The sequence below is a fragment of the Hordeum vulgare genome, chromosome 2H (genome assembly GCF_904849725.1).
Source record: "Hordeum vulgare subsp. vulgare chromosome 2H, MorexV3_pseudomolecules_assembly, whole genome shotgun sequence".
In the NCBI taxonomy this organism is placed as follows: domain Eukaryota; kingdom Viridiplantae; phylum Streptophyta; class Magnoliopsida; order Poales; family Poaceae; genus Hordeum; species Hordeum vulgare.
Window position 1 is genome coordinate 30,315,757 of NC_058519.1, and position 8,012 is coordinate 30,323,768.

Sequence of the window (8,012 nt, forward strand, 5' to 3'; positions counted from 1 at the left end):
CATGGTAGAATTTGAAGGAGATGATCCTGAATCCTGGATACAGAATCTAGAGCAATATTTTGCTGCTGCAAGAACACCTATTGAGCACATGACTGAACTAGCAATATCTTACTTGAAAGGACTTGCTGTGCAGTGGTGGAGAGGTACTGGTTTTGCCCCTGGTAACATTGCTTGGCATAAATTCTGCTCCTTACTGTCTACGAGATTCTCAGTACAATTTGTTTGTCATATTGTGACTTCCTTTCATGATGTCAAGCAAGTAACAACTGTGACAAGATATGTGGAACAGTTTGAGAAATTGATGAACATCATGAGAAGGGAGAACCCTGGAATTCCCAATGAATATTATGTGACTAGCTTTATAGCTGGCTTACACCCTTACATCAAAAGTCATGTGGAGTGTTTCAAGCCCAAAGATATGCAAACTGTTGTGTTTTATGCAAGGAGGATGGAAAAAAGCACAACCATCTCCTGCAGTGGTGCAGACAAAGCCTTACTTCCCACAAGTGAAGAGACAGGTGAATTTTAAGCAAGCACCTGGCCAGAATAGTACACCTCCTCTAGCAAAAAGTACACTTATCCAACAAGCTAAGCAAAACCAGGTCTGCTGCAAGTGTAGGGAACCATGGGTTCCAGGGCATAGACAGGTGTGCAAGATGAGCCAGAAAGCACAGATTTAAGCCATGTTAAATCAAGAAATAGATAACTCAGATGTGATATTTGTGACAGATTTTGAGGACCCTGACTTGGACACACAAGAAGCAGCAGCACCAGAAACTGTACTATATGTTTCAGCACATGCTGCTCATGGCCTTAATTCAGCTAAAAACACATTTATTTTGTCAGTGAAAGTGGGGGAAGTGACAGTTACTGCTCTAGTAGACAGTGGTAGCACTGCTACATTTGTATCTCCTGAAATGGCAAGAAGGATGTCCATTGCACATGTAGCTAACACTAAGGTGAAAGTGGTGGTAGCTAGTGGGGAGGTACTGTGGAATGAATTTACTGTCAAAGACTGTCCATATGAAACTCAGGGCAGTAAATTTTGTGACAGATTCAGGATCCTTAAGTTGACCGGATATGATATGATATTGGGAGTGGATTGGCTTAAGAAATATAGTCCAGTTCAAATGGATTTTATCAAGATGGAGTTGAAGATTGCAGGCACACAAGGTCAAGTAATCACATTTGTGGATGAAACTGTCCCCTTGGAAAAGATCACTGAAAGCAAGGACAAGACTAGTAGGTTAATGGAGCAAGTTGTATGTGGCTTCTTTCTGTTTCCTATATGTGAAGCAAATTATGAGTTAACAACTACTGAAGTACCTAATGATTTGCAACCACTACTTCAACAATATGAGAAGCTATTTCAGGAACCTGGTGGATTGCCCCCTAGCAGACCCTGTGATCAGAGGATTCCACTCATAGAAGGAGCAAAAGTGGTGAACCAGAGGCCGTACAAAGTACCACATCATCAAAAGGAAATTCTGGAGGAAATCATTTTGGACTCGCTGAAGAAAGGATTGATCAGGCCTAGCACCAGCCCTTTTTCTTCTCCAGTGTTGCTAGTAAAGAAGAAGGATGGATCTTGGAGGCTTTGTACTGACTACAGGAAGCTGGATGTTATCACTGTAAAGAACAAATACCCAATACCTGTCATTGAGGATTTATTGGATCAGCTGAAAGGAGCAAAGTATTTCTCAAAAATTGACCTGAGAAAGGATACCATCAGATAAGAATGGCAGAAGAGGATATAGCAAAAACTGCTTTTTCAACTCACATGGGATTGTTTTAGTATCTGGTGATGTCTTTTGGGCTCACTAATGGCCCACCATCATTCCAAGCACTAATGAATCTGCTATTTGGCCTGCTAAAGTTTGTAGTTGTTTTTTTTTATGACATATTGGTCTTCAGTCTGACATGGGAGGAGCACAAGGAGCACCTCAAGCAGGTGTTTGAGATCCTGCAAGAATAAGATGTATGCCAAAATAGAGAAATGTTCATTTGGGAAAAAAGAAGTGGAATATCTAGGTCACATTATCAATGAAGAAGGAGTGTCCACGGATCCCTGCAAGATTAAGACTGTTCAGGACTGGCCTATTCCTGCTAATATCACTGAATTAAGAAGTTTCTTGGGCTTGAGTGGTTACTACAGGAGATTTATTCAGGGATATGGGATAATTTGCAAACCATTGTTTGATTGTTTGAAAAAGAATGCATTTGATTGGCAGCAGGAACAAACCAAGGCATTTGAGACATTGAAGCAGAAGCTGACTAACACTCCTGTGCTGGCTTTGCGTGATTTCACAAAACCATTCATTTTGGAAACTGATGCCAGTGGTTATGGTTTAGGAGCTGTTCTAATGCAAGAAGGAAGATCCCTCTCCTATTTCAGTAAGACAATTGGCCCAAAAGCTACAGTTATGTCTACATATGATAAAGAAGCTCTAGCCATCATTGAAGCAGTTAAAAAATGAAAGCATTACTTTGCAGCTACTGCCTTGGTAATCAGAATAGATCAAGAAAGTCTAAAGTACATCCAGGAGCAAAAGATCACTCAGGGCATTCAGCATAAACTTTTGTTGAAGCTGCTCGGTTATAACTTTACTGTGGAATACAGAAAAGGAAAGGAAAACAGAGCTGCTGATGCTTTATCTAGGGTGAAACATAAGCTTTCTGCTCTGATTGCAACATCTGTTTCACCTACTTGGGTCAGGGAGATTATTAAAATTTATGAGGATGATGATAAAATCAAGGAGTTGATTGCTGCATGTGTGGTAGATAAGGAAAACAGTACTGCTTATACTTTCAGTAATGGAATTCTGAGGTATAAAAGTAAGGTGGTGGTAGGAAAAGCTACTGAGCTGAGACAAGAAATAATGAAAGTGTTTCATAATTTAGTACTAGGTGGACATTCTGGTGAGAGAGCAACTTATCACAGGGTCAAGCTAGTTTTTCACTGGTCAGGCTTAAAGAAAGATGTGGTGCTATTTGTCAAAAGTTGTCCTATCTGTCAGGTTAACAAAGCAGAGCACACACTATATCCTGGATTACTAGAGCCTCTTCCTATTCCTGATTTTGCTTGGGCACATATAAGCATGGATTTTGTTGAGGGATTGCCTGTGTCTGGGAGCAAAGACCTGATCCTAGTAGTGGTGGATAGATTCACAAAATATGCTCATTTTATATCCATGAAGCATCCTATATCAGTTCAGACAGTAGCTAGAGCATTTTCTGACAATGTCTTTAAGCTGCATGACATGCCTATGGTTATTGTCACTGATAGAGATAGAATCTTCACAAGCAACCTGTGGCAGCAACTTTTTAAATCCATGAAGGTGAAGCTACACATGAGCACAAGCTACCACCCTCAAACTGATGGCCAAACTGAGAGAATAAATCAGTGTTTGGAAAACTATCTCAGGTGCATGTGTTTCCAACAACCTAGAAAGTGGCATGGACGGTTGTCCTTGGCAGAGTGGTGGTATAATACTTCTTACCACACATCATTGAAAATGATCTCATTTCAAGCATTATATGGATTTCCCCTCCAATTGTGGCTGAGTCAGCACTGCCTGATTCAATATGGGCAGAGAGTGACAACTTGATGCAAAATAGGGAGCTGGCTATGGAAGTGATCAAGCACAACCTCAGTAAATCTCAGGCTAGGATGAAGCAGTATCCTGATCAGAAAAGAAAGGAAAGAGAGTTCATAGTGGGAGACATGGTCTATCTAAAACTTCAGCCTTATAGACACACCTCTCTCAGCCTGCATAAGCACCTCAAACTGCATTCTAAGTTCTATGGCCCTTCAGAGTGTTGGCAAGAGTGGGAAAGCATGCTTATAAGTTATTACTGCCAGAGGGATGCCAGTTACACCATACCTTCCATGTGAGCCAGCTGAAAAAGCACATTGGTGAGCATGTCGTGCCATCTCCTCACTTGCCTCTTGTGAATGCAGATGGAACTATAAGAAGAGATCCTGAAGCTGCGTTAGATAGAAAACTGGTTCCTCGGCGCCAAGGTGAGATAAGCCTTCCTGTGGTGCGCTGGCTGATCAAGTGGATCAATATGCCTACCGAAGAAGCTATGTGGGAAGATGCAGCTTTTATCCAGAAGATTTTTCCTGCGTTTAGAGCTTGAGGACAAGCTCAGATTCAAAAGGGGGGTATTATCAGGCTCTGAAGGAAGCACCTGATGATCAATGCACTGTGGAAGGTGTCGGAAGCGTTATCTACCACTCATCGCTGATCCAACGGTCGTGACATAAAGCAGCACTGTGGAAATTCCGACAAAGCCCCTGGCCAGTCGCGCGTCCCTCTCCTGCTCGTAGCCGCGCGTCCCTCTCCTCCTCTAGCTATAAAGCCATGTAACTTTCCCCTTTACCAACTTTATGCTTGTTGTAATCCAGGGTTGAACCCTAGCCGCCGATGGTGAGCTACATTACCATTTCCTTCTCAGTAAAGCTCCAAATTCCTCGCGATTTCTCCTCTGAATTGAGCTCCTGTTCCACTGTTCGTGATCATACTCTATTCTTAGTTAGCGAGAGCTTGACAACGGACGAGGATCTCTTCGACAACGATCGACTCAGGAAGGTCATCCAGGACGGTCGCACCTTCGCTGCCCCGCATGGTGACTGGTCGCCGGTGCTCCGTCAGATCAGATTCCGATCAACTATAAGAATAAAATGGGGAAACGTAAGGATGGCGTGTGACGGATCCCTGGGGCGGGCACGGAGAGGCGAGAAGGTTTACGTACCCTGGCTGGGGCGAGGTGGGCGATGGCGAGCTATGGCGGCATCGCGAACCACCTGCGGTGGCCGTGCCGCTTCCTGGCGTCTCTGGACATGAAGACAAGAACGATTTGAGGAAAAAAATAGATGGATGGAGACGAAAAATGAATCAGAATGCGGCGGACAGCGTGCTCTGAGATCACCTCGCACGGCCGGTCTGGGCGGCGGATATGTTTAGTGGCGTCGGGGAAGAGGGCACTCCGGCGAGCAACTCGCGGTGTTCCGGCGGCGGGATAGGTTGGGAATTTGAGGGGGCGGCGGTGGTAGGGTTTGGGTCTGCCCTGTTCCCGTCTGGCCCTTTTCACACCGAAAGTATGTGCGTTAATAATGTGTTGGTATTTGATCTAAGGCCCAACGGGCTGTAAAGAAAAGAAGAAGAAAACACACACAATGATGCCACAATCCAACGATCGTTTTCCCCGTCACAACAAAAACGTCCTGATCGGGGCCATCCTAACCAATAAGCGATTTTGGTCCCTTGTCGCTAGTGTACATAAAAAGGATGGGGGCAGCCGGCACCTACGAGAGATCAATTCACGTATGGTTTAATCATGGTCCCCACATTCCTAAAACCCTAACCGATCTGGGACAGTGCCGATGGCGCCCGGAGCTCTAGCCACATCCCTAAAAGCGGAAGACCATCTCCAAGCTCTGCCCCTGTTCCAGGGCAGTGCCGATGGCGCCCGGAGGGACGCCGCTACCCGCTGCGACCGTCTGTCCCGAGCCTGCATTATGCCTTGCATTGAGCAGGCACGGGACATCGCATCGCCTGCACCAATGGCCTCTTTCATTGGTGTTAAGAACCCAATCTCTCTCTCACTTGTTCTGTTAGGTGGTCTAATTACTAGACGTAAACTCCAGTCATGTTAATCCTACGGGATTATTATCTAACAATGGTATCTTCAGCCGTTTTGTGCCTAGATTAGATCCCTAATGATGGTCCGGTCATGTTAATGTGCCTATTTAAGTCCAGATCATCATTGTTAAAGGTTATGATTAATGTTTATGCAATAAGTATGATCAAATCAGGTTCTGTTAGTCTCATTATGCCACGTTTCCATTTGATTTTGGTGATTAGGCCATGTTTTTGATTCATGTTAAAGCATATAGAAGGAGGGGATTCAAATGTCTTAAGAAATCATCAAATTATCCAAATTAAGAGGATCAGAAACCCTAGATTATTCCCCAAAATTTTTACAAATGCAAATCCCAAATCAGAACCAAATGTATGAAATTTTTTAAGGGAATAAATGTTTTCGGGCTCACCTAGATGACACCGGCACTCGGGTCCGCGCGGCCGCTGCCGTGCATGCATCCATGGCCGGAACGCCACCTTCGTTGTCGCATGGCCTCTGTGCCTTGCACGTCGTTGTCGCCGACAGACTACGTCACTGGAGCGACACTCGAGGGACGAGCGCGCGGGACGAAGTCCCCTGTACGTTGCTCTGGCGAGCGCAGCTGCCGCGTCGCCATGTGTGGCATCCTCGCCGTCGTCGTAGTGCGGGCACGTACCCACCGGCATTGCCGTGTGGGCGCGGCTCGCCGTCACCGTCGCAGACAACCTCCGGTCGGGATTGCGGCTGGATTGGGGGAAGTGGCTGATGGGGGCTAAGGTTCGACCCTACCCCGCTTTTCCCTCCGCTCGGAGCGATCCGAGCCGCTCGCTCGATCGGACGGACCGGCCAAAGCGGCGGTCCAGACGGGCCGTTTTCACGATCGAGCTTCAGCCCAGGTTGTTTCAGCCCGTAATTTTTTTTATTTTAAGCTCTCAGACTGGTAGTTTAAATGGACCAAAATAAGGTTCTGCGAATTTTCTGTTTTATTCGGTGCATTTTCTGAAGTTATTCTAAAAATGTTATGCACTGTTATAAATAGAAAATTGTCAGAAAAATTATGTTAAAAATTATGTTTTAGATTTCTGAATAAAATGAAACCACGAGAAATTTTATTTGGAAAACTTTTATGAAGTTAATGTTTGTGTCATTTTATGGCATATTAATGTGATGATTTTTGTAATACAACCAACATTGTTTTACAATTTTGATCCATTTTAAATTCTTTATTATTTTCTACCCAACAATGATATAATTCGGAGTTAATTTTTTTGCATGAAAATTAATTAACCAACGTAGGTCAATTTTCCTGCAATTTAATTTTAATTATGATGTTCTTTTCCTTTACCTATGATATTATGAAATTATGACAGCTTCTGGTCCTCATGGTTTCGAAAACATCAAGCCACTAACGGGAAACAACTTCCAAACATGGAAGGACTCGTTGCTATTGCACTTGGGTTGGCATGAGGTTGACCTCGCGCTTAACGAAAGTAAACCAGAGGAATCTGCAAAGGGTGCCACTGAGTATGCTGAGCTTAAGAAAGCATATGATACTAAAGTTGAGCAGTGGGAGAGGTCAAACAGAATGGTACTCCTAATTATGAACTTCTCATCTCGACTGAGATTAAAGGGTGCCGCCGAATATTTGAAATCGGTGGAAGAACAATTTAAGGGCTCAGAGAAAGTGTATGCAGATGAGCTTTTGCACAAGCTGCTTGCAAAATATGATTGGCATGGAAGTGTGAGGGAACACATATTAAGTATGAGCAATGCCGCGGCAAAGCTTAAAACCATGAAGTGTGACTTGAACGAAGAGCTTCTTGCGCTCCTTGCTTTTAGGTCACTACCCTCACGGTTCAATCCATTCAAGATAAACTATAATTCTCTTGAGACTAAATGGAAACTACCTGAATTCATTGCACATTGTGTTCAGGAGGAAGAGAGAATGAAAAGTGAACAAAAGGATCAAGTTTTCCATGTTAACTGTGGTAAAAGTAAGCATGAGAATAATGCTCATGCCAACAATGTGCCCAACAAAAAGCAGTTTTTTCAAAAAGACTCCTCCAAAGCCTAAGCAATGCAATGAGGCAACTTCTTCACGTTCCGCTCCTCCAGCCGTTGCTCCACTCAACCTCACAAATGTCGCTGGAGAAAGGATTTGCAACTTATGCAAACAGCCAAATCATGTCAAGGCGGACTCTCCAGGTTTTCTTAAGTGGCTGAATAAAAATGGTAAGGATGAGATCACTCTCATAGATGAATCTCTATATGTTGATTTTTCTGAATCTAGATGGTGGATTGACTCAGGAGAAATTGTTCATGTCGCTAATTTCTTGCAGGGATACCATACAAGCCATACCCTAAGAAGGGGTTCAAGAAGACTT